Below are 12,365 nucleotides of genomic sequence, written 5' to 3'. Positions count from 1 at the left end.
TGGATGGGAAAGCTCCTCCTCTCCATGTCATGTTATATATGGATGGGAAAGCTCCTCCTCTCCATGTCATGTTATATATGAATGGTAAAGCTCCTCCTCCATGTCATGTAATATATGGATGGTAAAGCTCCTCCTCCATGTCATGTAATATATGGATGGTAAAGCTCCTCCTCTCCATGTCATGTAATGTATGGATGGGAAAGCTCCTCCTCTCCATGTCATGTTATATATGGATGGGAAAGCTCCTCCTCTCCATGTCATGTTATATATGGATGGGAAAGCTCCTCCTCTCCATGTCATGTTATATATGGATGGGAAAGCTCCTCCTCTCCATGTCATGTTATATATGGATGCTCCTCCTCTCCATGTCATGTTATATATGGATGGGAAAGCACCTCCTCTCCATGTCATGTTATATATGGATGGGAAAGCTCCTCCTCTCCATGTCATGTTATATATGGATAGGAAAGCTCCTCCTCTCCATGTCATGTTATATATGGATGGGAAAGCTCCTCCTCTCCATGTCATGCATATGGCTCCTCCTCTCCATGTCATGTTATATATGAATGGTAAAGCTCCTCCTCTCCATGTCATGTAATATATGAATGGTAAAGCTCCTCCTCCATGTCATGTAATATATGGATGGTAAAGCTCCTCCTCTCCATGTCATGTAATATGGATGGTAAAGCTCCTCCTCTCCATGTCATGTTATATATGGATATGGAAAAAGCTCCTCCTCTCCATGTCATGTTATATATGGATGGGAAAGCTCCTCCTCTCCATGTCATGTTATATATGGATGGGAAAGCTCCTCCTCTCCATGTCATGTTATATATGGATGGGAAAGCTCCTCCTCTCCATGTCATGTTATATATGGATGGGAAAGCTCCTCCTCTCCATGTCATGTTATATATGGATGGGAAAGCTCCTCCTCTCCATGTCATGTTTTCTATGGATGGGAAAGCTCCTCCTCTCCATGTCATGTTATATATGGATGGGAAAGCTCCTCCTATCCATGTTACGTAATATATGTATGGACAAGCTCCTCTGAGCCATGTCACGTGTAAAACGGAGGAAGAACTCCAGTATAAAATGCAGTCAACGCTCCCAAAGTGGCCGGCTGTGTTTGAGGTCCAATCCGTTGTTCCCTAATCTCTCTGTCCGCATGTAAATGCTCCTTTCCGAGTCTTTCGAACATGTAGAAAAATCAAAAGGTGTCACCCAAAGCACCTTTGTCCTCCGGAGAAAGTTTACAGGAACTTTTTGAGTGAGCTCATCACCAGGGCGTCGTTGCTCGCTTCCCATTGGTTGAAAGTTTTCCGAGTGACCGCCCACAATGCGTCAGGATGATCGCGCCCATTCGGGACTCTTTAGGGGGGATGTGGTCGGTGATCGTTGCCGTGCGAGGTTAACAAGGAGTTACCATAACTATTTACAGGAGTAAATAACGGACTGTTTATTTTATTATTTTCCAGCTTTCATCTCACCTCCGTCATACCAGGTGAGGCTAAACGAGCGTGCTCGGTGCAGTCACAAACGTTCCACGGTACAGTGCCCGCGTTGTGTGTACGGGGTTCATATCTTGAGATTTCCAATTCATTTCATCCTTTTCCTTTTGTAACTTGTTCCACCGAAACCTTCTTTGAAGAGCCATCGAGTACCTGCCTGCTCCGCTGGGTGATGTTTTGTTTTACCCGGTACACTTTTTATTTACTTTTCTGTTTGTGATTATATTAATTATATCGGTCTGATTGGTCAGCGCACACGTGGTGAACTTACCTTTTGAGCTGTCCAGGTGAAGTTGGATTCCCAACCGGACTCCCGACTGTTGGATTGGTGTTTCGCTTGCTTGCAGAGGTGGGCGCCGTCTCTCGTTCGGATATTAAGCCGGGTGTCCTACCTGGAAGCATGATTGTACTTGCACATCAAAGATCTGGGGTGTGTTTCATTACCAATCTGCTTGCTATCGCTTGCCAAGCCAGCCGTTCCTTGTTGACCCTTTCGTTGGGATGTTTGCTCGAGTGCTTAAGCCGCTTGGCGAGCTATTTACAAGCTGCTTACTAACGGAACGCTCCCGAGGTTGTTGACAAAGACGAGGCGAGGCGGTATCGCTGACGTCCTGGTCAAATTCCAAATTCCTGGCGTAACTTGGCCTGGGGGGAGGAGGGGGATCGGCGCCATTGCACTGAGTGCCCTTGGGAACACCAGCATGGCGTCCACGTTCTCGTGTCACACACATGAAGTCCTGGGGTGTGTTCAGGGCCAGATTTACCATGTGGGGGGCCGTGGGCACAATGATTGTGGGGGGGGCCCCCAAATTTGGACATTCATCAACAACTTAAATTATAACTGCTTTTTCATCAACAACTGAACTTACATCTATCGATGTGGCAGATCCTGATCAGGAATGATTTGGCATACATGTTCACAAATGACAATTAAATCTGACAATATGACGAGATGGATGGATTGTTATTGATATGGCGGGTGACTTACAGTGGGGAGAACAAGTATTTGATACACTGCCGATTTTGCAGGTTTTCCCACTTATAAAGCACGTCGAGGTCTGTAATTTTTATCACAGGTACACTTCAACTGTGAAAGATGGAATCTAAAACAAAAATCCTGAAAATCACATTGTATGATTTTTAAATAATTAATTTGCATGTTATTGCATGAAATAAGTATTTGATCACCGACCAACCAGTAAGAATTCCGGCTCTCACAGACCTGTTAGTTTTGTCTTTAAGAAGCCCTCCCATTCTCCACTCATTACCTGTATTAACTGCACCTGTTTGAACTCGTTATCTGCATAAAAGACACCTGTCCACACTCAATCAATCACACTCCAACCTCTCCAAAATGGGCAAGACCAGAGAGCTGTCTAAGGACAATAGGCAAGCAGCTTGGTGAGAAGGCAACAACTGTTGGCGCAATTATTAGATAATGGAAGAAGTTCAAGATAACAGTCAATCTCCCTCGGTCTGGGGCTCCATGCAAGATCTCACCTCGTGGAGCCTCAATGATCATGAGAAAGGTGAGGGATCAGCCCAGAACTACACGGCGGGACCTGGTCAATGACCTGAAGAGAGCTGGGACCACAGTATCAAAGAAAACCATAAGTAACACACGATGCCGTCATGGATTAAAATCCTGCAGCGCACGCAAGGTCCCTCTGCTCAAGCCAGCGCATGTCCAGGCCCATCTGAAGTTTGCCAATGACCATCTGGATGATCCAGAGGAGGAATGGGAGAAGGTCATGTGGTCTGATGAGACCAAAATAGAGCTTTTTGGTTTAAACTCCACTCGCCGTGTTTGGAGGAAGAAGAAGGATGAGTACAACCCCAAGAACACCATCCCAACCGTGAAGCATGGAGGTGGAAACATCATTCTTTGGGGATGCTTTTCTGCAAAGGGGACAGGACGACTGCACCGTATTGAGGGGAGGATGGATGGGGCCATGTATCTCGAGATCTTGGCAAACAACCTCCTTCCCTCAACAAGAGCATTGAAGATGGGACGTGGCTGGGTCTTCCAGCATGACAACGACCCGAAACACACAGCCAGGGAAACTAAGGAGTGGCTCCGTAAGAAGCATCTCAAGGTCCTGGAGTGGCCCAGCCAGTCTTCAGACCTGAACCCAATAGAAAATCTTTGGAGGGAGCTGAAAGTCTGTGTTGCCCAGCAACAGCCCCGAAACCTGAAGGATCTGGAGAAGATCTCTATGGAGGAGTGGGCCAAAATCCCTGCTGCAGTCTGTGCAAACCTGGTTAAGAACTACAGGAAACGTCTGATCTCTGTAATTGCAAACAACGTTTTCTGTACCAAATATTAAGTTCTGTTTTTCTGATGTATCAAACACTTATTTCATGCAATAAAATGCAAATTAATTATTTAAAAATCATCCAATGTGATTTTCAGGATTTTTGTTTTAGATTCCGTCTTTCACAGTTGAAGTGTACCTATGATAAAAATTACAGACCTCTACGTGCTTTGTAAGTGGGGAAAACCAGCAAAATCGGCAGTGTATCAAATACTTGTTCTCCCCACTGTATCTATGAGCTGATGACTTATCTCTGAGTTCATTCTGAAATCGAATCACAAAAATGCTGTTGCTGCAAGAGTAAGAGATGGACTAATAAAAGAAAATAACAAACGACACACTGTCATTAATCATATAATACTACGAACTTCGACTAAAAATCTTCTAACTTCTAAAAACCCTCTGGGCAAGAGAAATCCGAAATGGTGATTAATAGCCGACTTCCAGCGACCTCAAATATACGGCAGTGTCATCCACATCAATGAACATACACACGGTGCCTTAATCAATGGACAAACTTCCTGCGCGACTTCGCGGCAGCGAACTCGGATATGATACTGTCAACCTGCAGGAATTGAGCACATCGGATTCGGTTGAAATGATGGTCAGATTGACCAGTCTCTGCTGCCCCATCGTGGAGCGAAGGTGGTTCTTGATGAGCTTGAGTTTCGAAAACGAGCGCTCCCCAGAGCAGTTCGACACCATCAGTGAGAGGTAAATCCGAAGCAGCACTTCCACGTTTGTGAAAGTATCGGTGAGTTTTCGCTCGATGAGAAAACTGTACATCTCGAGTTCAGTACGGCCCGAGTCTGGCTCTGACTCCTTCATCATGGCTTGGAACTGAATCATGTCTTCTGTGAGGTCAGGTGATAGATCTTCCCGATACAGCTCGACGACCTTCGAGCATGACTCTCGAATCTGCTCCACTTCGAGTTGAACAAGAGCACGCAGGAATCCAAATCTGTCGCTCATCTCGCTTAAAGCGTTTGTACACTTTTCCAACTGCGACAGCAGTACGTCGATCACTGCAATGTATCCACTGATGCGAAAGGACTCCTTGGCGTCTAGTTCTACTTCTGGAGTGTGTCCGTAGTCCAAGGGAGCGAGGCGGACATTACGCTTTCATCTACGCGATCCGCGCGTGAATTCCTCCGTACCTGAGCGCTCCACTCCGTCAACAACGAATGTATCAAACTGATCGCGTAATGACTGCACGAAGCTCGCCAGTGACTTGAGGAGCTGCACGGCTGTGTTGAGATCGGTAGCTTGCGACTGAAGGGTTTTACTCATACGATCAAATCTACCAAGGACAGTAGACCAGAAACCAGCATAGAACCCTATCTCGAGCGTGCACATCGTTTGGTGAAGTGTCTCGGCGGTGTTTCTCGTTTCACTATTCAGTTGTTCATCGTTTGCGATTTCATCGAGGACATCCATGATTTCGCTGTAACCGTCTACAAGAGCTCAGGTTGCATCAGAATGAGCCGACCAGCGAGTGTCACTGAGGCGCTTTGGTACTTGCAGACCTTTGGCTTTCAGGGCATCAAATAATCTGGCGTAGCGCGACATGGAAGCTGTAAAAAAATACATACACTTGTTCTACGAATTCAAAGAATGCTGCTGCAGGTCTACAGCATCCCACGGCCGACTGACCGACTAAGTTCAGAGAGTGCGTCACGCATGGCACAAATATTGCGAGATGGTTCTCCTGTTTGATCATTTGCTGCATCCCATTGTATCGGCCACTCGTATTAGATGCGTTATCGTAAGATTGTCCTCGGCAGTTAGCGATGTCCAATCCAATGGCTTTCAAAAAATCCATTAATGCCGTCGCTTGCTGGAGTCCAGTGTGTCCTGTGTTGCTCAGAAAGGTCATGAAACGCTCCACTGGAGCCTCGTTCTCGATGTATCGTAGAATAACTGTGAGCTGGTCGATGTGGCTTATGTCAGGAATAGAATCAACTGACACAGAGAAGTATTTTTCCTCTTTCACACGAGCCACGATGTTATCCAGAACAGATTTTCTGATGATGGAGACGAACTCTTCACATGTCGAAGATGATAAGTATTTGGTGTGGCCACTACCTTGGTTGGCATATTTCTGAATGTGCTGCGCCAAAAATGGATCGTATTCCGCAAGTAATTCCATTAAACCATGGTAGTTACCATTCATCCGTGACCCAACAATTTCATCCGATCCACGGAACGCTAGACCATGCTCAACGAGAAACAATATCACGCTCACACTTCGTTTCAGCACCTCCCTCCAATGGGACGCAATATCACTCACCTGGTTGACGAGTTGAGTGTCCACAAGACCTGTGTATGTTGCTCTGTCTGACAAGCGGATGATATTCACACAATGTACATGCGAACGCTCATGCACCTCGATAGAACGACTGGCATGCTTCCAGTCATTGAATCCTTCCCCGCCCAGGGCAGTAGCGACTCCAAAGAGCTCGTAAGCGATGCAGTACAGTTTTCCGGTTGATGTGGAGAAGCAAAGCCAGGACCTTTTCACAGACTCTCCGTTTTGTAGTCTACGGTAAAAAAGATTCTTGGAGCAGCAGCGTTTCCCACCTTCAATGAACTGTATGGATGAATCGAAGGGACCAGTCGAATTCTGCAGGCTCCAAATCTCGTGATGCCCAGTTGTCGATCATCTCTGATGACGGTCGCTCAGGAGGCCAACATCCAATGCAATTGGCAAAGCCAGGTCCACGATCAGTCAGTATATCTCGCGCTTCTTGATCTGATGCATGTTCTTCATCGGTGGAACCTTCCGAGATGTTGGGCAAATATTGACGCTGGGGGTTGCGTTGCCAAATCCGCTTGTTCTGTCTCTGTTGGTGTTCCAGCCTCTCTCATGGACGAATCGCCTGTTTGTGCAGGAGTGAAAAACTCTGAGATTTTCCGGGTCTTGTCGACGATGGCATTGTGTCTTTCATCTTTTTCCTTGGAACGTTTCCGCTTTTGAGCACCACCGTCATATTTCCGTGGAGCCCAGGATTTGTGCCTGTCGTCACCAAAGCCGCTCATTGTGGTTTCTGCAGCTGGTAGGTACCGAGTCACCGAGATATTGTCAGAGTGCACATGGGACGTACCAGAATCACGAACAACAAGTATGTTTCACAAACCTGGAACATAGAAAGTCACACCGTGTTACTGTGCTGTGCGCGCCAGTAAGCAGGGTACTGACAGCGTTCCCTGCCAGCCGCAGTTTCAGTGTGTACAATACTACCCCTGCCGGCCGTGTGCTGTGCTGGCCTGGCCTAATTTTACCACATCGACTTTCACCTTTGCACCTCTCCTCTGGCTGGACATCTGTATTCCGTCTGTGCTTTCTGGGCTCTGGCGGGCAGAGCCGTAGTTAGTTGGTCACGCTCAACCAACCGAAGCATCGATGATTGATCCAAAAAAAGATCCGAATGTGGGCCCAGGAATTTTTGACCATGTTGGATCCGTTCTGTGGACCGTGGAAGAAACGGCTTGAAAAAGCCAAAGCTTGAAAAGGACCCTCACAATGACAGACAATTTTGAAAAGATATCCTTACAAAGAGTTTACAATCTTCATTCACCGACAATAAAACTTTAGAAGCACATTTTCAAGGGATTTTCAAAATGTCATCAAAATTGTGGGCGTGGGGGGGCTAAATGTGGGGGGCCCCGGGGCCATGGCCCCACCTGGCCACCCCTAAATCCGGTAGTGGGTGTGTTCAGTTAACAAGTTTCTTGGAGAGCGCTCGCAAAGTGGCTTAAGCACTCGAGCAAGCACTGCATTCAAAAGTGTTCATAAGGAATTGCTGGTTTAATGAGGTGTTTGGTAACTGGACTCGCATTTGGTGGAGACGATGACGATGACGATTGGACTTGCTTTTCTTCACTCCCACGTAAACTGATGTCTGTAATGTGATGATTGTTCGTCATCGTCACCGAAGATCGATCCATCACACATGATGTGCGAACACCCAGGTGTGTCACGTGACCTACGAACCCTCCAGGGCCAATTGGTTTATTTGTAACATTTTCACACAATGAGGGTTTTTTAATTTCTCATTCATTAAAACAGTGAAAACTAGAGGGGAAGCACTCGGGAGAGTGCAAAACCTCCGCCGCAAATACTGCTGTGTCACTCAAGTGAACCTTGTATCTTATTCATTAAATATTATGTCAACAGTGCTGACAGAGTTATAGTTCTTTTCTCCATTTTTGGGGGGGTGGGAGGGGGGGTTGGAAATCACTTAAAATATGTAGAAATGCAAAAAGAAGAAATCAATTTTGTTGAAAAAAAAGTTGCAAAAAATGTTTTTTTTCTCGAACAATCTTTTTTTGGGGGGGGGTTGGAAATCACTTAAAACATGTAGAAGTGCAGAAACAAATTTTTTTCTCTAACAATTTTTTTGGGGGGGGGGTTGGAAATCACTTAAAAATGTAGAAATGCAAAAAAAAAAATTTTTTGGGGGGGGTAACAATTTTTTGGGGGAGTTGGAAATCACTTAAAACATGTAGAATGCAAAAAAAAAAAAATTGGGGGGGGTTGGAAATCACTTAAAACATGTAGAAATGCAAAAAAAAAAATTCTCAAACAATTTTTTTTGGGGGTGGTGGTGGGGGGGGGGTGGGAATCACTAAAAACGTAGAAATGCAAAAAAAAAATTTTTTTTTTTTCTCCAACAATTTTTTTGGGGGGGAGTAACAATTTCTTGGGGGGTTGGAAATCACTTAGAACATGTAGAAATGCAAAAAAAAAAAATTTTTTTACTCTAACAATTTGTTTTGGGGGGGGGACCAAGTCCAAAATTTAATGGCATGATCCTTGGACCATACCTCACCCCCTTCCCCCCCACCAAGTTTCGTCGAAATCCGTCGAGGAGTTTTTCCGTAATACTGTTCACAAACAAACAAGCAAACATACCAACAAACAAACAAACAGAAAGGGGTGAAAACAGTAACCTCCATCCATCTTCGAAGATGGCGGAGGTTAATGATTAAAATATTTAGTTTATATGTTGGTTTTCTGCTTTGTTGTACCATGACCTGCTTAGTTAAGCTTGATAACCTTGCTGTGTTCATAGTTAAGCTGGATAACATTGTTGTGCCTAGTTAAGCTGGATAACCTTGCTGTGTTCATAGTGAAGCTGGAAAACCTTGCTGTGTTCATAGTTAAGCAAGCTAATCTTGCTGTGTTCATAGTTAAGCTGGAAAACCTTGCTGTGTTCATAGTTCAGCTGGAAAACCTTGCTGTGCCGAGTTAAGCTGGATAACATTGTTGTGCCTAGTTAAGCTGGATAACCTTGTTGTGTTCATAGTTAAGCTGGATAACCTTGCTGTGTTCATAGTTAAGCTGGATAACCTTGCTGTGTTCATAGTGAAGCTGGAAAACCTTGCTGTGTTCATAGTTAAGCAAGCTAATCTTGCTGTGTTCATAGTTAAGCTGGATAACCTTGTTGTGCCTAGTTAAGCTGGATAACCTTGTTGTGTTCATAGTTAAGCTGGATAACCTTGCTGTGTTCATAGTTAAGCTGGATAACCTTGCTGTGTTCATAGTGAAGCTGGAAAACCTTGCTGTGTTCATAGTTAAGCAAGCTAATCTTGCTGTGTTCATAGTTAAGCTGGAAAACCTTGCTGTGTTCATAGTTCAGCTGGAAAACCTTGCTGTGCCGAGTTAAGCTGGATAACATTGTTGTGCCTAGTTAAGCTGGATAACCTTGTTGTGTTCATAGTTAAGCTGGATAACATTGTTGTGCCTAGTTAAGCTGGATAACCTTGCTGTGTTCATAGTGAAGCTGGAAAACCTTGCTGTGTTCATAGTTAAGCAAGCTAATCTTGCTGTGTTCATAGTTAAGCTGGAAAACCTTGCTGTGTTCATAGTTAAGCTGGATAACATTGTTGTGCCTAGTTAAGTTGGATAACCTTGCTGTGTTCATAGTGAAGCTGGAAAACCTTGCTGTGTTCATAGTTAAGCAAGCTAATCTTGCTGTGTTCATAGTTAAGCTGGAAAACCTTGCTGTGCCGAGTTAAGCTGGATAACATTGTTGTGCCTAGTTAAGCTGGATAACCTTATTGTGTTCATAGTTAAGCTGGAAAACCTTGTTGTGTTCATAGTTAAGCTGGATAACATTGCTGTTCCTAGTTAAGCTAGATAGCCTTGCTGTTCCTAGTTAAGCTGGATAACCTTGCTGTTCCGAGTTAAGCTGGAAAGCCAAGCTGTGTTCATAGTTGATCTGGAAAACCTCGCTGTGCCTAGTTAAGCTAGATAACCTTGCTGTTCCTAGTTAAGCTGGATAACCTTGCTGTTCCGAGTTAAGCTGGAAAGCCAAGTTGTGTTCATAGTTGATCTGGAAAACCTCGCTGTGCCTAGTTAAGCTAGATAACCTTGCTGTGTTCATAGTTAAGCTGGATAATCTTGCTGTGTTCATAGTTAAGTCAGTTAATCTTGCTGTGTTCATAGTTAAGCTGGAAAACCTTGCTGTGCCTCGTGAAGCGAGAAAACCTTGCTGTGCCTAGTTAAGCTGGATAACCTTGCTGTTCCGAGTTAAGCTGGAAAGCCAAGCTGTGTTCATAGTTGATCTGGAAAACCTCGCTGTGCCTAGTTAAGCTAGATAACCTTGCTGTTCCTAGTTAAGCTGGATAACCTTGCTGTTCCGAGTTAAGCTGGAAAGCCAAGTTGTGTTCATAGTTGATCTGGAAAACCTCGCTGTGCCTAGTTAAGCTAGATAACCTTGCTGTGTTCATAGTTAAGCTGGATAATCTTGCTGTGTTCATAGTTAAGTCAGTTAATCTTGCTGTGTTCATAGTTAAGCTGGAAAACCTTGCTGTGCCTCGTGAAGCGAGAAAACCTTGCTGTGCCTAGTTAAGCTGGATAACATTGTTGTGTCTAGTTAAGCTAGATAACCTTGCTGTTCCTAGTTAAGCTGGATAACCTTGCTGTGTTCAAAGTTAAGCTGGATAACCTTGCTGTTCCGAGTTACGCTGGATAACCTTGCTGTTCCTAGTTAAGCTAGATAGTCGCCATCTTGCTGTGTTTGGTAATCGGCTGTGTAAGTATTATCAACATCATTTAGTAATCTGCTTTTATTTGACCTCGCGATCATTCATGGTATTCATTCTTGTTGTTTTTTTAAATATTATCTGGTAATCAGCTGCCCAAGTATCAACATCATTTGATAATATCAGCTTTCATTCAACGTCGGGGTCATTCATGGTATTCAGCTTGGTCAAATTTTATTTCTGGTGTCCCTTTTGACATGAGATCACACAATTTGTGAGGAAATTATTTACTTTACCTGGATTGCTAACCTGTACTTATCAGCCAAATTATGCCAACTGTTGTGAGTGAAAGAAAGAAAGGTGGATCCTTGAAACGTCTGGGTCTCCACTGAGGACCCAGAGCATGGATCCAGGCAGCGGAGGAGAAGCGAGGGAGAATACTTGCACTTCGTAGTTGCTACGTTCAGTAACGTACCATTGCATCAGGCTTTATGACTGTCAGCGCAAGCTTCTCTGATCTCCGTACAAGCTGCGCGACATTGTCCAACGTCCATAACCCCAATTGCATACATCAAGTCTCTTTACGTACATCGACATTTAATCTATCTGTTTGTGCTCTGAAGGAAACCCACTTTCACAAACCGACATGAGCGGGACCCATCTTTTACCCTCTCCACGTTTTGTGTAATTGTGCATTTGTATATGTCGACGTGTTGTGGTGATGTGTCGTAATGTCTTCTTTTTTTAAAATATATTTTATTTAATTTTATTTAAGCTTATCTGGAATTTAAATGCCAGATAAGGTATTGGCATCGCGCACCGTCTGTCCATCCCCTTTTTCAACTTCTCCGGCCAAACCGCCGGGCCGATCCGGCTGTAATTTGGCAGCAACATTCCGCTCCTGACTGGGAACAGGAATTGCAAAGCTCGTTCCAGTCACATGACTCCAAGTAGGTCAAAATAGCCAACTTAGTAAATTTCTTCAAAAATCTTCTTCTCCAGACCCACCAGTCGGAATGCTACCAAATGTGGGTGACAACATGAGCTACAGGTCCAGTGGTCTGATTTTTATAGTGTTCTGAGGCTTTTGGAGGAGCTCGTACAAAAGCATTGGTCGACAACAAGGGCATTAGAGTAGTAGTCGATGTACTCACACATGTTGTTTGGAATTTGAACATGTCAACAGCCAAGAGTTCAGATGGGAATGTTATCGTACCGAAACACATGTTTATATCCCATTGTTTAAATTCCTCATATTCACCGATTCAATCCAAACTGCAAATACTCGATGGACGATTCCTTGCTGTAACAATAGTGTGCAAACTACACTTTGATCTGAAGTGTTATTAGTTTTGATCTGAATTCCAACCTCATCACTCATCTCCTTTTACAGCCGTGAGGAATTTAAATGACTCCTTGCTGTGTTTTCCAACTCGCACCTGGAAAATCACGATGCATATTTTGTATTTTCATTCATTGGCCGAGTTTGTCGTTCTCTTGGATAAACGAGAACGGCACTCGGTGGATCACGCACCTCTGCCAGGCGGAACGT

The 12,365-nt window shown here is 44.4% G+C and overlaps 1 protein-coding gene across 3 annotated transcripts in view; it reads left to right on the top strand.

Annotated features, from left to right (window-relative positions):
* Positions 1-1,321: 1,321 nt before the first annotated feature.
* Positions 1,322-12,365, top strand: part of LOC147019168 (hepatocyte growth factor receptor-like) — a 125,654-nt gene continuing 114,610 nt past the window's right edge. For 2 of the 3 annotated variants that reach the window (XM_085899487.1, XM_085899484.1), the window contains exon 1: positions 1,322-1,501. The gene's annotated coding sequence lies outside the window, so the exon portion shown is untranslated. Of the gene's footprint in view, positions 1,502-1,563; positions 1,698-12,365 lie in introns of those variants that run through there. The other variant, XM_085899486.1, reaches the window with a different exon arrangement.

Source organism: Eptatretus burgeri, chromosome 10 (assembly GCF_056783735.1).
Source record: "Eptatretus burgeri isolate ZD-2024b chromosome 10, Ebu_testis_v1, whole genome shotgun sequence".
Classification (NCBI taxonomy): Eukaryota; Metazoa; Chordata; class Myxini; order Myxiniformes; family Myxinidae; genus Eptatretus; species Eptatretus burgeri.
This window is presented reverse-complemented; position numbering and strand designations above follow the sequence as displayed.